Source organism: Pseudophryne corroboree, chromosome 6, assembly GCF_028390025.1.
Source record: "Pseudophryne corroboree isolate aPseCor3 chromosome 6, aPseCor3.hap2, whole genome shotgun sequence".
NCBI lineage: Eukaryota > Metazoa > Chordata > Amphibia > Anura > Myobatrachidae > Pseudophryne > Pseudophryne corroboree.
The window spans coordinates 101,288,700-101,306,836 of NC_086449.1; the positions used below are offsets into that span (position 1 = coordinate 101,288,700).

Sequence of the window (18,137 nt, forward strand, 5' to 3'; positions counted from 1 at the left end):
CCGACTGGATTCATAAACATGTATAATAACAACCCAATTAATTTCAATTGCATTTCTAGGCATTGTTCCTTCCATAAATGCTCTAATATACACCCAATTACCCAATATGGAGGCCACCTTGCAGTAATAGATATGGATTAAATAAAGTTTTTAACTCATTCTTTTAGAAGAAGTAAATTCATGGCAATCACTGACAGTTTTAGGAGCCCTCTCCTTATCACAGTGGACACTGATAAGGGTAGGTATGTATATTGGATGAGCAAAAAGTGTTTAGATCTACAGGAAAGGGGGGGGGGGGGTAATAAAAAGCACACACTTGTGCATCTTCCTCTAAGTAAACGCCTCGTGCAAGCAAGTTCCTATACTGTCAGAAGTTGTAGATGCAATACATAAGAGATTTCTTCATGTACATTCAGACTAGTCCATCTGCAGTGTCATTTTCTTAAATAGAACATTATAGGTATACATTCTGAGAATGCTCTACAGAACAATTTCTGGGCACTGTAGTCCACAAAAGCTTTCCATTCTCTGTTTGCCGTTACATACAGACTTAGGGGTCTATTTACTAAGCCTTGGATGGAGATAAAGTTGACAGAGATAAAGTCCCTGCCAACCCGATCCTGTTATTTTTCAAACACAGCCTGTAACATGGCAGTTAGGGGCTGATTGGATGGTACGTTAATCAAAACTGATATCCTTCCCCCACCCACATGAACACACATAAGTCTTGTTCTATCAAAGCAAGACAACTATTGCTCAAAGAAAATTTGCTCATAATTTCTCCTTCGTGTACTTCCAATCCATACCATAGTATTTCTACCAATCGATATCATGACCAATTCTCTTAGTCAAAAGATAAAGTAGACATTTCGTGAGCTGCACCAGTATTCAATGCTCAAAGTACTCTGAAATGAAATCATTGAGAAATAAAAAATTGGAAGAAAAAAAATTCTAGAACCATTTTGATCCAAAAAATGTCATTCAAAATTCTGACTACTCAAACTTGCCTCCTTTTTGCAGATATAACCACTGAACCCATCCGTGACCTTGTTTTTACAATAAATATCAAGTATTGTTCAGGAAGCTCTTCCCCTCACTACCACAGAAGTTCCCACAATTATGCCGCACTTGTAGGTTGCTTTGCTTCACCCTCCTGATCAGTTCATCCAAAACCAGCTTGATGGAGTTTAGGGGGACATGTACTAAGCAGTGATAAAAGTGGAAAAGTGAGCCAGTGGAGAAGTGGCCTACGGCAACCAATCAACTGCTCTGTATACTTTTATAGTATGTAAATTATAAATGCTACGTCAATGCTTATTGGTTGCCATAGACAACTTCTCCACTGGCTCACTTCTCCACTTTTATCACTGTCTACAGAGCCGGCCCTAACCAATATGATGCCCTAGGCAAGATTTTGGCTGGTGCCCCCTAGCACCACCGCTGGTTCTGCCTCTGACCTTGCACCTCTTTCCCAGCACCATCACCCCTCACCCATAGCAGTCCTTGTACCCCCTATATTTTAAATAGGAACAGTTCGCACATTTGATGCACAACCCAAAAAGGGGCATCTTCTTGCTGGGAAGGGGCATAGCCACACAACAGTAACCCCAATTCCAATTACGCCACACAGTACTGCAACTTTATTCACATTTTATCTTGCGATAGTGTCCATAATTCATATTACATCCCACAGTAGTATCACTTTACCTTGTAAACGTTACTCCTCACAGTAGAGCCCCTTATTCACATTACATCACACTGAATAGCTCCTTATTCACATTACACCACACCTTATTGCTCTTTATTCACATTAGATGACACAGCAGTGCCCTTTCTATATGCAACGCCACATAGTAGAGCACCTTATACACATAATGCCACACATTAGTAATGCATTTATACACAATTCCACATAGTAATGCCCCTTACACATATGAGACACAATGCACCTTACACATTATGACAACCTTTATTAATGCCCTTTTACACATAATGTCCCTTACACATATGCTGCACATTATTAATGCCCTTATACACATAATGACACACATAGTGCCCCCTACACATTTGCTGCACATTATTAGTGCCCCTATACACATAATGACATACATACAGTAGCACCCTGTTACACATATGCCGCACATTATTAATGCTCTTATACACATAATGACACATATAGTGGCCCTTTACACATATGTTGCACATTATTAATGCATTTTTACATGACACACATAATGCTCCTTACACATATTCCGAACACTACTGCACAACCAACCCACTCACATGCACACAGCACTCACACTTCCACTAACACTGTGACCTCTGCCCAGAGCCGGCCCTAGCCAATTTGATGCCCTAAGCAAAATTTTGTCTGGTGCCCCCTAGCTCCGCCGCTAGTTCTGCATCTGTACCTGCAACGCTCAGGTAGTGGAGCCCACCGGGGGGTTACCCTGTGGGCCAGGTCAACTCTGCACAATGCCAGACAGTAATGACCATAATTCATATAATTCCACACAGTAAAGGAACCTTACACATATGCCCCACATTAGTAATGCCCATAATACACATAATGCCACACAGTAATGCACCTTACACATATGCCCCACATTAGTAATGCCCATAATACACATATACTGCCACAGATACTGCCACACTTGCTGGTTATACAAAAAGATCAGTATCAAACATGTAGAAACTGTCCATTCTCTTCACTATTCAGTGTGTTTGCTGGTGTCTGTTACTCCCGTTAACTGCATGCACTTTACTTTATACTGTGGGAGCTAAATGCTCTGCCCTCCAGTCTGATGTGTCCGAAAGTCACGCTGCACTGATGTTTCATATAGAAATAGCGCAACGCAACTTACTGACCACGTTACAGTGCTAGATGGCAGGGGAATTTTACGGTATGGACTGACTAGGAAATAAAGTGTGGGGAGAACACTACCCATGTTATGTCCCTGCAGATACCTGGGGTTTGCACAGGGATAAGGGACACACACAGGATGTCAGGGTCCCCCTCCCCCATGTGCACAAGCAGTATAGGTGATGTCAGGTTTCTGTGAAGCAGTCTTCCAAAATACACATGTGGTATCATAAGAAGCCATCCAGTAATAACCTTATATAGTCAGTAAAAATGTCACAGGTCCAGGAATTGCATTTACTGGGCTTCTGCTCTCTGTCTGAGTTCTCACAAGTCAGGGGCATTCAAGCATGTCGGAGGAAGTTTAAGGCACAGTGTGCATTTTTTTTGACAAATGTAAACAGCAGTGTATACAAGTACTGATTGAATACATTTGGAAAGTAACAGTTAGTTTGCGGACTGTCCCTCTCAGCATGAGATACTGCAGGGACATGCTTGGATGCCCCTAGACATGCTTGAATGCCCTAGGCAAATGCCTAGCCGGGTTCACTACGGCTGGCCGGCGGTCGGGCTCCCGGCTACCAGCGCCGGGAGCCCGACCGCCGGCTTACCGACAGTGTGGCGAGCGCAAATGAGCCCCTTGCGGGCTCGCTGCGCTCGCCACGCTACGGGCTCGGTGGCGCGCTACGCGCGCCACACTATTTTATTCTCCCTCTATGGGGGTCGTGGACCCCCACGAGGGAAAATAAGTGTCGGTATGCCGGCTGTCGGGCTCCCGGCGCCGGTATACTGAGCGCCGGGAGCCCGACCGCCGGTATACAGAAGACCACCTGCCTAGCCTGCCTATAGCTAAGGCCGGCTCTGCCTCTGCCTCTGCTTGGATACAGATGTGTCCTCACAAATCTTGCATCACTGCTAATGTTGGGCACCTTTTTTTTTAATGAAAATACATCTTATTTGCATTGCTATGGGGCTAGGATGCATAAGCAGCTTCTGCTGATTAAACTGATATGCAGCATGCCTATATACTGTGTGAGACTGTGGCTGTATCTGCATATGAAATGCTACATACAGGATATAGACATGCCGCATATAATTTTAATCAGCAGAAGCTGCTGATGCCCCTAGGCATATCAAATGCCCTAGGCAATTGCCTATGCCTATGGCCGGCTCTGACTGTTTAGTACATCTCCCTCTAAAGGGGAGTACACACGGAGAGATCACTGTTTAAAATCTAAGCAATCTGACTAGATTGCTTAGATTTTAAGCACGGATCTGACAAGTGTATGCCTCCCAACGATAGCGATGCGCGGCCCAAAGCGTCGCTATCGCTGGTGCTAGATTGAGCCTTCACCGCTGTGTGAAGTGAGCGGCCCCCCGCTCCCCCTCGCTCAGCACACTGCGCTGTGCTGAGTGGGGGGAGAGATGTGTGCTGAGAGGTCTGTGTTAAGATCGCTCAGCACACATCTCTCCCGTCAGTACCCCCCTTTAGTCTGGAGACTGGACTGGCCATTCCATGATTTGAATCCTACCATCTTGTTCTTTTCCTCAAACAAATATTTTTCTGTATTAAAGAGAGCCCTGAGTCTGCTGTAACATGCTGAGCATTTGGATTTGATCATCAGAACACCTATAAAAAAATTAATTAAAAACAGATTTTTTATAATATAATATTGCTAGCTATTTGGATCGGACTCCTAGCTTTTACAGTACATTAATTTGTCCAGGCCTGCCACTATACTACCATAAGGAGTCATGCCTAGAGACTCACAGATGCTGCTAAACAATACAGTAAGGATATGTTCTGAGTTATTTATGGATGAAAAAAGGTGTCAGCATTCTCTGTGATTAAACATAAAAGTTTGTTTCTGGGAGGGACTGACTAATATAATCTGACCTTTGATCACAGCTTTTGTAAACCTCCTCGGCTCCCACAGGACAGAGTCCAGCAATCTATGAATCAGTACCAAGTGTTCTTTCAAGAAGCAAAGTGCAACAGAGAGAAGGACTAAACAGCGATCTTTTGCCAGAACAATAAAAATGTTTTAGTAAAAGGTCTTTAAATCATCTACACTTTACCCCACTGCCTAATCATGACAAATCACTCAGTCCATTGTTATCCATAACTGGAACTCCTATCAGAGCCGGTAACCGGATGGCAGGCCGACACTACATAGGTCGGCCATTATTGGTCAACACTGACATGGTCGACATAGGAAAAAGGTTGACACATTAAAATGGTCAACACATGGAAAGGTTGACATGGCTTTTTATTTTTTTATTTGATTTTACTTTTTCAGACGTAACTATCCATGTGGGCTATAATTAGGAATAGTAACCTGCCCGCAGCATGGCGAGCAAAGCAAGCAATGCATTGGGATGCGGTGCACTAATTGGGGTTCCTGGTCATGTTACGGAAAAAAATAAGATTTTAAACCTACCGGTAAATCTATTTCTCTTAGTCCGTAGAGGATGCTGGGGACTCCGTAAGGACCATGGGGTATAGACGGGCTCCGCAGGAGATAGGGCACCTAAAAAGAACTTTGACTATGGGTGTGCACTGGCTCCTCCCTCTATGCCCCTCCTCCAGACCTCAGTTAGAGAACTGTGCCCAGAGGAGATGGACAATACAAGGCAGGATTTAGCAATCCAAGGGCAAGATTCACACCAGCCCACACCAATCATACCATGTAACCTGGAACCTACATAACCAGTTAACAGTATGAACAAAAAAAAACAGTAACGGTCCAAGACCGATGTCAACTGTAACATAACCCTTATGTAAGCAACAACTATATACAAGTCTTGCAGAATTTCCGCACAGGGACGGGCGCCCAGCATCCTCTACGGACTAGGAGAAATAGATTTACCGGTAGGTTTAAAATCTTATTTTCTCTTACGTCCTAGAGGATGCTGGGGACTCTGTAAGGACCATGGGGTTTATACCAAAGCATCCAATCGGGCGGGAGTGCGGATGACTCTGCAGCACCGACTGAGCAAACGCTAAGTCCTCATCAGCCAGGGTATCAAACTTGTAGAATTTAGCAAAAGTGTTTGACCCCGACCACGTCACCGCTCGGGCAAAGTTGTAAAGCCGAGACGCCTCGGGCAGCCGCCCAAGAAGAGCCCACCTTCATAGTGGAATGGGCCTTAACCGAATTTGGTACCGGCAATCCAGCCGTAGAGTGAGCCTGCTGAATCGTATTACAGATCCAGCGAGCAATAGTCTGCTTTGAAGCAGGCGCGCCAATCTTATTGGCCGCATACAGGACAAACAGAGCCTCTGTTTTCCTAATTTTAGCCGTCCTGGCTACATAAATTTTTAAGGCCCTGACTACGTCCAGGGATCTGGAATCCTCCAGGTCACCAGTAGCCACAGGCACCACAATAGGTTGATTCATATGGAACGACGAAACCACTTTAGGTAAAAATTGCGGACGTGTCCTCAATCCAGCTCGATCCACATGAAAAATCAAGTAGGGGCTCTTGTGTGATAGAGCTGCCAATTCTGACACTCGCCTTGCTGATGCTAAGGCCAACAACATTACCACCTTCCAGGTAAGAAATTTCAACTCAACCTTGTTAAGCGGTTCAAACCAGTGTGATTTTAGGAACTGCAACACCATGTTCAGGTCCCATGGTGCCACTGGAGGCACAAAAGGGGGCTGTATGTGCAGCACTCCCTTTACAAACGTCTGGACTTCTGGAAGAGAAGCTAATTCCTTCTGAAAGAAAATCGAGAGGGACGAAATATGTACCTTAACCGAGCCTAACTTCAGGCCCATATCAACTCCTGTCTGTAGGAAGTGGAGAAGACGACCCAAATGAAAATCTTCCGTAGGTGCATTCTTGGTCTCACACCAAGACACATACTTTCGCCAGATACGGTGATAATGTTTTATCGTCACCTCCTTCCTAGCCTTTATTAAAGTAGGGATGACCTCTTCCGGAATCCCCTTTTTTGCTAGGATTCGGCCTTCAACCGCCATGCCGTCAAACATAACCGCGGTAAGTCTTGAAATACACAGGGCCCCTGCTGCAACAGGTCTTCCCTCAGAGGAAGAGGCCAGGGTACTCCTGTGAGCATCTCTTGTAGATCCGAGTACCAAGCCCTTCGAGGCCAGTCTGGGACAACGAGTATCGTCTGTACTCTTCTTCGTCTTATGATCCTCAACACTTTCGTGATGAGAGGAAGAGGAGGGAACACGTAGACCGAGTCGAACACCCACGGTGTTACCAGTGCGTCTACTGCTACTGCCTGAGGGTCCCAAGACCTGGCGCAATACCTCCGAAGTTTTTTGTTGAGGCGTGACGCCATCATGTCTATTTGAGGAGTTCCCCAAAGACGTGTTACGTCTGCAAAGACTTCTTGATGAAGTCCCCACTCTCCTGGATGGAGATAGTGTCTGCTGAGGAAGTCTGCTTCCCAGTTGTCCACTCCCGGAATGAAGACAGCCGACAGAGCGCTTACATGATTTTCCGCCCAGCGAAGGATCCTTGTGGCTTCCGCCATCGTGACTCTGCTTCTTGTCCAGCTTTGGCGGTTCACATGAGCCACTGCTGTGACATTGTCTGATTGAATCAGAACCGGAAGGTTTCGAAGAAAACTCTCCGCTTGTCGAAGGCCGTTGTAAATGGCCCCGAGTTCCAACACATTGATGCGTAGACAGGACTCCTGGTCTGACCAAAGACCCTGAAAAGTCCTTCCCTGTGTGACCGCTCCCCATCCTCGGAGGCTCACGTCCGTGGTAACCAGGATCCAGTCCTGAATCTGCGACCCTCCAGCAGGTGAGCACTTTGCAACCACCACAGGAGGGACACTCTGGTTCCTGGGGACAGAGTTATTTTCCGATGTAAATGCAGATGGGACCCGGACCACTTGTCCAGAAGGTCCCATTGAAAAGTCCTTGCATGGAACCTTCCGAAGGGAATGGCCTCGTAGGCCGCCACCATTTTCCCCAGAACTCGAGTGCATTGGTGAACTGACACCCTTTTCGGTTTTAGCAGGTCTCTGACCATGTTCTGGATGTCTTGGGCTTTCTCTATTGGGAGGAAGACCTTCATTTGTTCCGTATCCAGTATCATACCTAGGAACGGTAGTCGAGTTGTCGGAATCAACTGTGACTTCGGTAGATTTAGAATCCAACAGTGTTGCTGGAGCACTCAGAGAGAGCGCCACACTGCTCAGCAATTTCTCTCTTGATCTCGCTTTTATCAGGAGATCGTCCAAGTATGGGATAATTGTGACCCCATGCTAGCGCAGGACCACCATCATTTCCGCCATTATCTTGGTGAAAATCCTCGGGGCCGTGGAAAGTCCAAACGGCAACGTCTGAAATTGGTAATGACAATCCTGTACAGCGAATCTCAGGTATTCCTGATGGGGGGAATATATGGGGACATGAAGGTACGCATCCTTCATGTCCAGAGACATCATAAACTCCCCCTCCTCCATGTTGGCTATTATCGCCCTGAGTGATTCCATTTTGAATTTTAATCTTTTTATGTACAGGTTTAGGGATTTCAGATTCAAAATAGGTCTGACCGAACCGTCCGGTTTCGGGACCACAAATAGGGTTGAGTAGTAACCTCTTCCCTGCTGGTGCAGGGGAACCTTGATTATCACTTGCTGTATACACAGCGTTTGAATTGCAGCTAACACTACATCCCTGTCCGATGTGGAAGCTGGTAGGGCCGATTTGAAAAATCGGCGCGGGGGCACCTCCTCGAATTCCAATCTGTAACCCTGGGAAACTATTCCTGACTGAAAAGTCGAAGACGTGCCCCCACCGGTGCGGACTCCCTCAGGGGAGCCCCAGCGTCATGCTGTAAGTTTTGGAGCAGCCGGGGAGGACTTTTGTTCCTGGGCACCTGCCGAAGCAGGTGCTCTCTTGCCTCTGCCCTTACCTCTGGCGAGGAAAGAGGATCCCCGACCTCTTTTGGACTTGTGCGACCGAAAGGACTGCATCTGATAGGGTGTTACTTTCTTTTGCTGTTGGGGAATATATGGTAAAAAATTTGATTTACCTGCTGTAGCTGTGGAAACCAGGTCAGTCAGCCCATCCCCAAACAATACATCCCCCTTATACGGTAGTACTTCCATATGTTTCTTGGAATCCGCATCACCCGTCCATTGGCGAGTCCATAAGGATCTTCTCGCTGAGATAGACATGGCATTGGCCCTAGAAGCTAGCAATCCAATGTCCCTTTGAGCATCCCTCATAAATAAGACTGCGTCTTTTATATGGGCTAGAGTTAGGAATATAGTATCCTTATCCGTAGTATCAAATTGATCTGTCAGCTCAAATGTCCAAGCTGCAATTGCGCTACACACCCATGCCGACGCAATCGTCGGTCTTAGCACAGCACCCGTATGAGAATAAATCCCCTTTAAGGTAGTTTCTTGCCTGCGATCTGCTGGGTCTTTAAGGGCCGCTGTGTCAGGAGACGGTAGCGCCACTTTCTTGGATAAGCGCGTCAGGGCCTTGTCCACAGTGGGGGGTAATTCCCAAATCTCCCTGTCCTGCTAAGGGAAAGGGTATGCCATAAAAATTCTTTTGGGGATCTGCGGTCTCTTATCCGGAGTCTCCAAAGCTTTTCCAAAGAACGCATTTAATTCGTGAGATGTGGGAAAATTTATAATCTGTTTCTTTTCCTTAAACATGTGTACCCTTGTGTCGGGGACTGAGGGTTCATCCACAATATGCAACACATCCCTTATTGCCACAATCATACACTGAATAGTTTTAGTCACCCTAGGGTGCAATTTTACTTCATCATAGTCGACACTGGAATCAGAATCCGTGTCGGTAGTAGTGTCTTGTGTTAAGGGACGCTTTTGAGACCCCGAAGGGCCCTGTGAGTCGGTCCAATCTGAGGATTGACCGCCTGATGTCCCCCCTAAACCAGCCTTATCAAGCCTTTTATGTAAAGATGCCACACTTGCATGCAACGTATGCCACATGTCCATCCAATCTGGAGTCGGCACAACCGACGGGGACACACCACTCATTTGCTCCACCTCCTCCTTGGAGAAGCCTTCCGCCTCAGATATGTCGACACACACGTACCGACACCCCACACACACAGGGAGTTACCTATAAGGGGACAAAACCCCAACCAGGCCCTTAGGAGAGACAGAGAGAGAGAGTATGCCAGCACACACCCAGCGCTTAAAAACACTGGAATATATGACCAGATAGCGCTATTATATGTTTTTTAATTGTAATCTCAACTCACTGCGTCGCCAAAGTGCCCCCCTCCTCTTTTTTCCAACCTGTGAAGCTCAGCAGGGGAGAGAACAGGGAGCCAGCATTTTCTCATGCAGCCTCTGTGGAGAAAATGGCGCTGGTTAGTGCTGAGGATCAAGCCCCACCCACCCGGCGGCGGGCTTCGGTCCCTTCATCATATACTAATAAAATGGCGGGGGTCCGCGGATTTACTGTCCCACAGCCTAATCCATCATATTTATGGCCAAATCGAGGTTTATTGCTGCCCAGGGCGCCCCCCCCCCCCCCCCCCCCTGCACCCTTCAGTGCCTGCTTTGTGTGTGAGACTGGGAGCAATGGCGCGCAGCTTACCGCTGCGCGCTTACCTCATGAAGATCTGATGTCTTCTGCCGCCTGAAGTCTTTTCCTCAATACTCACCCGGCTTCTATCTTCGGCATCTGTGAGGAGGACGGCGGCGCGGCTCCGGGACGAACCCCAGGTGAGACCTGTGTTCCGACTCCCTCTGGAGCTAATGGTGTCCAGTAGCCTAGAAGCAGTGCCCAACTTTACAAGCCAGCTCTGCTGCTCTCTCCTCGGTCCCACGATGCAGGGAGTCTGTTGCCAACAGGACTCCCTGAAAATAAAAAACCTAACAAAATTCTTTTTCCACAGAAAACTCTGGAGAGCTCTCTGCAGTGCACCCATTCTCCTCTGGGCACAAGATCTAACTGAGGTCTGGAGGAGGGGCATAGAGGGAGGAGCCAGTGCACACCAATAGTCAAAGTTCTTTTTAGGTGCCCTATCTCCTGCGGAGCCCGTCTATACCCCATGGTCCTTACTGAGTCCCCAGCATCCTCTAGGACGTAAGAGAAAAGACACTAAAACCAGTCAAAAATTCCATGTCAACCTTTTCAGGTGTCGACCATTTTCCCATGTCCGCCATGTTAATGTTGACCAATAGTGGTCGACCTAATGACTGTCGACATTAACTAGGTCGACCCTTTGTACCATAACTTTATAGCCAATCAGGTCCTAACGGGTGGCACTTGATATCCCAGCTGTCTGGATCCCGGCGCTCAGCATACCGGTGCTGGAATCGCGACAGCCTGCATACCGACAACTATTTTCCCTCTTGGGGTGTCCAGAATAAATAGCGCGGCGTGCGTAGCTCTTTTGAGCTCGCCCTGCTGCCGGTATACCGGCAGTCGGAATCTTGGCATCGGTATGCTGGGCGCCAGGATCCCGAGCGCTGGCGTACCGTAGTAGACCCGTTCCTAACTGCCATGTTACAGGCGGTGTTAAAATAAATTACAGAAGCTGGTTGGTTGGTACTTTTCTCTCTCCTAGGCTTAGTACATAGACCACAATGGGTGAGATTTATTATAACTTGGAGTTAAAGTGGAGAAATAAAGTGCTAGATTTAATTAAAGATTAGAGAAAATAAAGTACCAACCAACCAGCTCCTAACGGTTCATTTGTCAAACACAGACTGTAACATGGCAGTTAGGAGCTGATGGCTGGTACTTCCTTGGAAAGAGATAAAGTAGACAGAGATAAAAGGCCCGTATTCATGAGCAGATGTGGGGAGAGATGTGTGCACAGAGCGTGCGGGGGGGGGGGCTAATTTAGCACCAGCGATGCGCGGGGCTGCGCTTCACTATCGCTGTGGGACACACACACAAGAGAGATCATGCTTAAAATCTAAGCATTAATTTTAGGCTGGGATCGCTCCGTGAGTACCCCCCTTTAGTACATAGACCCATTTATCTCTCTCCAAGCTTTGATAAATCTAGCACCAAGTTCCAACCAATTAGCTTCTGTCATTTTTCAAATGCAGCTAATAACATGGCTGTTAGGAACGGATTGGTTAGTACTTTCTCTCTCTCCATTTTGGGTCTGTGTACTATACCTTGGAGAGATAAAGTGAACGGGAGATATAAAGTACCAACCAACCAGCTCCTAGCTGTCATTTTTCAAACACAGCCTGTAACATGACAGTTAGGAGCTGACTGGCTGGTGCTTTATCTCTCTCCAAAGTTTAGTACATGGGGGCCTATTCATAAAGCAGAGCAAAGCCTTGTTTTGCGGAAAAGTGGGCTTTTCTCTGTTTTGGGCTATTCACAAAGCGGGTTACTGTGGAGAAGTTCCCGAATTCTCCAGCGGCACCCCCGGTCTGTGCCTGAATTGCATCACGATGAGTGTGATTAAAGGAGGAATGGAAAACTCCAGTTTCCGCTTCTCCATGGAGTTCAGATTCGCCATCTCTGGATGGCGTAATCCAGTGCCGTAACTAGGTATTTTGGCTCTGTGTGCAAGAAATGGCATTGGCAGACAGCGTCCCCCTTATTACACATTACGGCAGACAGCGTCCCCCTTATTACACATTACGGCAGACAGCGTCCCCTTTTTGTACACATTGCGGCAACCAGTCCCCCTTTTTACACATTGCGGCAGCCAGTCCCCCTTTTTACACATTGCGGCAGACAGACACCAGAGAGATAGAGAGAAAAAGAGAGAGAGACAGAAGGGGAGAGAGAAAGAGAGAGAGACAGAAAGAGAAAGAGAGCTACATACTTACCATCTCTCAGGCTCCTCGTGCTGGCAGAGATCCCGGGCAGCCACAGTGGAGAAGGAGGAGGAGGGAGGGGGACTTGAGCTGCAGCAGCGCTATGTCATTGGTAGCGGCGCCGCTGCAGCACTCCCCTCTCCTTCCGTATTGGCTGGCCGCTGCTGAGAATGCTGGGATGAGGGAACCGCATCCCAGCATTCACAGCAGCGCCAGGCAGCCAATACAGAAGGAGAGGGGAGTGCTGCAGCGGCGCCGCTACCAATGAGATAGCGCTGCTGCGGCTCAAGTCCCCCTCCCTCCTCCTCCTTCTCTACCTCCGGCGCTGCTCTCCCTCCAGCGCGGCGCACGGCACCCAGCAGAGGCGGCATGTAATGAGTCAATTTGACTCATTACATGCCGCTCACCGTGCGCCCTCAGTGTAACTGCGCTGTGTGCCAGGCACACCTGGCACATAGGTAGTTATGGCACTGGCGTAATCCATACTTGCCTACCTTCGCAAATTCTGCAGGAGACTCCCTGAAATAGCAGCAATCTCCCTCCCTCCCTGAATAGTCCAGCAATCTCCTTGATTACACCTTACCCCCAAATATGTAGCTGTTGTATTCTTGGGGGGGGGGGGGGGGGGAGAAATCAGAGATGCATACATTCAAATGGGCTCATCAGTGCCATTTCCCTACATTGTTTATAAAGCACAATGGGGCAGGTGTATTAACCTGCGATGGCATAAGGAAGTGATAAACCAGTGATAAGTGCAATGTGATAAACGCACCAGCCATTCAGCTCCTAACTGAAAATGTACATATTGGAGCTGATTGGCTGGTGCGTTTATCACCTTGCACATATCACTGGTTTATCACTTCCTTATGCCTTCTCCAGGTTAATACATCTGCCCCACTGATCCTTATGGCTCCATGCATTTTACATAAGGTTTCTTGCGGCCACTAACAGAATATCTCACCGAAATGCAGAACTTCGGTGGAGAAATGGCAGAGAAGCTCAATGCTTCCCTGCTTTCTGCCTGGCATTTGTGCTGGGTCCACCTCCTGACTCCTCAGTAGCCGCTACAGCCTCCTGGAAGCTCAGATGGTGGCGCACTGCAGACGGAACCCGCCGGCTGACTCCAAGCACCGCAGAATAATACAGTACCGCGGGAGCCCAGGATACCAAATCGCATCACTGGAAAGGTGAATATACATGAATTGCTACTTACCAAAGCTATATATCACATCAAAGTGATGCGATGTATAGTGATACGTAACAATTAATTTTTCATTTTGTACATGAATGGACCCTATACATCCTTATTTCTTCCCAAGTTTGATAAATTTCCCCTAATGAATAAGTCTCTGATCTTTATAAAAGAAAAACAATTTCAGAGCCCCATTGAAAGAGAGACTTCAATAAAGAAACTTCAGAGAAAAGTAATACGTTGCTATGCAACCATTATTTTTGTAAAGGGTGAGCGCTCAGACATGCACCTTATTTAGCATTTTAACAGCACTTTGTCTTTCTACTTTAAGTGGTTCCAAAGAGGGACAGATGCAGTTTTCTCTTTTATACGGTTTTATATGGTTATAAAACATCACCCTCAGAGCAGACTCACAGACAAACAATCTGAACACAAGAGAATAACTTTTCTTAAAACAGACAATAGGGCCATTAGAGACTGGTTCTAGGTGCATGTAAAAGTCACAATGTTTATGTCGTTAATAATTAAATGCCGCCACTTCTGATATGTTACATGACCGAGGGCTCTCGGTTATTGCCAGTTGCAGATCTGCTGACAACAATTGCGGCAGAAGCCCAGTTTAATCTGTTGTTTCTCTCCTTCTGACGGGAAAGCGGACGGAAAAAAATTAACTTAACAGCTCAAATTTTTGCTGGAGGCAACTGGCCTAAATAATGACGCTCAGGTGGCAAGACGGACATGGGAGAGGATTTAATTTCAGACCTGCCCCTGGCTTGTTCTATCAAATTGGAGGACAGAAACGAGTGAACAATTCAATCATATAAATAGCTTGTAATTTTGTGCTTATACCAGCTGCAAACATGGTTTAGATGGAGGGTAATAACAGGTGTCCGCCAATCTTTCAAAAGTTTGTACAGTTCACCAATTTTTCATTATTTATCTATCAACATTTATTTATATAGTGCACCCTTATTCCGCAGCACTTTACACAGAGAATACTTGGCCAGTCGCATCGATCCCTGCCCCACTGGAACTAACAATTTATATTCCCTAAGGCGCACATAAAAAAAAAGTAAGTATTTTTACATGAACAATTAAAAAAACACTAACAGGTTATATAAAAGTGTTCACCTCTGTGCAAACATTAAACCCTAGGTCAATCATCTTCAGAGGTCAAATAATAAACTAGCGTACATCTGTGTACAATTGAAGACTTTCATATGCATGTAAACAAAAACACACCTGTGAAAGTTCCCACAGTTTACCAGTACATTCCCAAACAAGAGCTTAATCGCGAACACCAAAGCATAATTAAAGAAAAAAAGAAAGAAAATATTATTGAAAATAATAATTCTGGGGAAAGATATAGGGGTATATGCAATTGCGGTCGAATTCCCGAAATTGTCGAATTTCGGGTCATTTTCGACCAAAAAAAAAAATCGCCTATGCAATTCAGTGCTTTCCGACCAAAAAACGGACTTTCAAAATTCGACTTTTTGAAATTCGACTTTTTGCAAATTCGACTTTTCTGCAATGATACAAGTGCTGCAATTCGACCAAAGCATATTCAATTCAAGTTTGGAAATTCGACAGCAGTGCTTTTAGACAGCAAATTCGTCATTTTCAATCCGCCACACTTTGGAGGGTGAAAACAAATAAAAAAATTTTAAACATGTTTTTTTTTGTGGTTTTTTTTGGGGGAATAGCAGATCTATTTATATTAGAAGGGATTAGGTACTTTTTTTTTTTTTTTTTTTGGAGGCACAAATATTATTTATATATTTTTTAAAATATTATTATTTTTTTTTTTTTTTTTATGCTGGAACGGTGAAATCATAAAAAAAAATGGCGTGGGGTCCCCCCTCCAAAGCATAACCAGCCTCGGGCTCTTCGAGCTGGTCCTGGTTCTAAAAATGCGGGGAAAAATTGACAGGGGATCCCCCGTATTTTTAAAACCAGCACCGGGCTCTGCGCCTGGTGCTGGTGCCAAAAATACGGGGGACAAAAAGAGTAGGGGTCCCCCGTATTTTTAACACCAGCATCGGGCTCCACTAGCTGGACAGATAATGCCACAGCCGGGGGTCACTTTTATGCCGTGCCCTGCGACTAGTCACCCCTGGCCGGGGTACCCTGGGGGAGTGGGGACCCCTTCAATCAAGGGGTCCCCCCCCCAGCCACCCAAGGGCCAGGGGTGAAGCCCGAGGCTGTCCCCCCCCATCCAATGGGCTGCGGATGGGGGGGCTGATAGCCTTTTGTGATAATAAAAAGATATTGTTTTTTCCAGTAGTACTACAAGTCCCAGCCAGCCTCCCCCGCAAGCTGGTACTTGGAGAACCACAAGTACCAGCATGCGGGAGAAAAACGGGCCCGCTGGTACCTGTAGTACTACTGGGGAAAAAATACCCAAATAAAAACAGGACACACACACCGTCGACAGTAAAACTTTATTTCATACGTCGACACACACATACTTACCTATGTTCACACGCCGACATCGGTCCTCTTCTCCATGTAGAATCCACGGATACCTGAAAAGAAAAGATCAATATACTCACCTCAGCCATGGTCCAGAGATAAATCCACGTACTTGGCAAAAAAACAAACCGAACACCCGCTCCATGCCGGACTGAAAGGGGTCCCATGCTGACACATGGGACACCTTTCCACGAATGAGACCTGTCAGTGACAGCTGTCACAGAAAGGTCTCTAAGCCAATCAGGAAGCGCAACTTCGTTGCGCTCACCTGATTGGCTGTGCGCTGTCTGTACTGTGACAGTACATCGCAAAGCCGCTCCATTACTTTCAATGGTGGGAACTTAGCGGCTAGCGGTAAGGTCACCCGCCGGGCAGCGGCTGACCGGCGGGTGACCCCACCGCTACCCGCAAAGTTCCCACCATTGAAAGTAATGGAGCGGCTTTGCGATGTGCTGTCACAGTACAGACAGCGCACAGCCAATCAGGTGAGCGCCACGGAAGTAGCGCTTCCTGATTGGCTGAAGGGACGTCAGTGACAGGAGTCACGTGATGTCCCAGCATTCGGGAGAAAGGTGCTGGTTTTAAAAATACGGAGGATCCCCTGTCAATTTTTTCCCGCATTTTTAGAACCAGGACCAGCTCGAAGAGCCCGAGGCTGGTTATGCTTTGGAGGGGGGACCCCACGCCATTTTTTTTTATGATTTCACCGTTCCAGCATAAAAAATAAAATAAAAATAAAATAATATTTTAAAAAATATATAAATAATATTTGTGCCTCCAAAAAAAAAAAAAAAAAAGTACCTAATCCCTTCTAATATAAATAGATCTGCTATTCCCCCCCAAAAAAACACACAAAAAAACATGTTTAAAATTTTTTTATTTGTTTTCACCCTCCAAAGTGTGGCGGATTGAAAATGACGAATTTGCTGTCTAAAAGCACTGCTGTCGAATTTCCAAACTTGAATTGAATATGCTTTGGTCGAATTGCAGCACTTGTATCATTGCAGAAAAGTCGAATTTGCAAAAAGTCGAATTTCAAAAAGTCGAATTTTGAAAGTCCGTTTTTTGGTCGGAAAGCACTGAATTGCATAGGCGATTTTTTTTTTTGGTCGAAAATGACCCGAAATTCGACAATTTCGGGAATTCGACCGCAATTGCATATACCCCATAAGATTTCAAAAGACATGCTATATTCTCCGAAGGGCAGTCAAGACCATCATATACAAATGGAAGGGGATATGGAAAACATGTATACATAAACACACACAAACCTAAATACACACACAATATTATAAAGGCAGGAATACTTTATAGCTACTGTAGTATAGTCCTCACAATTATAAAACGGTGTGCGTCAGCAATCCTGTGAGGACGCCACACTAAACTGTAAACTCAAGATCACCCGGTTTTGTCAATGTACAACTTTTCGGCTGGCGGTTAAAATGTTTTTGTGCCACAAAATAATAATTGTGGGATTCCATAAAATATACATTTCTTTACTATACACAACGGGGGGGTCACATTACACCATAATCAAACATATCCTATATTTTATTATAGTTGCCCCTGCTACCTTCATCTACTGCATCCATTTAGATCTTCTTAACTACCTACTGTCTTGCATTACCTCCTCCCTATCTAGAATGTAAGCTCTCATGGGCAGTACTCCTGTTTGCCCACCTCTTACAAGCTGAATGTAAGAGATGTCATGAAGCCATGACATCTGTGTTGCCTTGTATATAGATAATAGTGGTCATTATAAAGGAAAGTCTTAGTTGCAAAAATATTGCAATTAAATCAACATGTCCTTAGAGTACAGTGGTGACCCCTTGATT

At 46.0% G+C, this 18,137-nt stretch overlaps 1 protein-coding gene across 4 annotated transcripts in view; it reads right to left on the minus strand.

Annotated features, from left to right (window-relative positions):
- Window positions 1-18,137, minus strand: part of FGFR1 (fibroblast growth factor receptor 1) — a 155,101-nt gene that overhangs the window by 62,087 nt on the left and 74,877 nt on the right. The gene's annotated exons all lie outside the window — the stretch shown is intronic.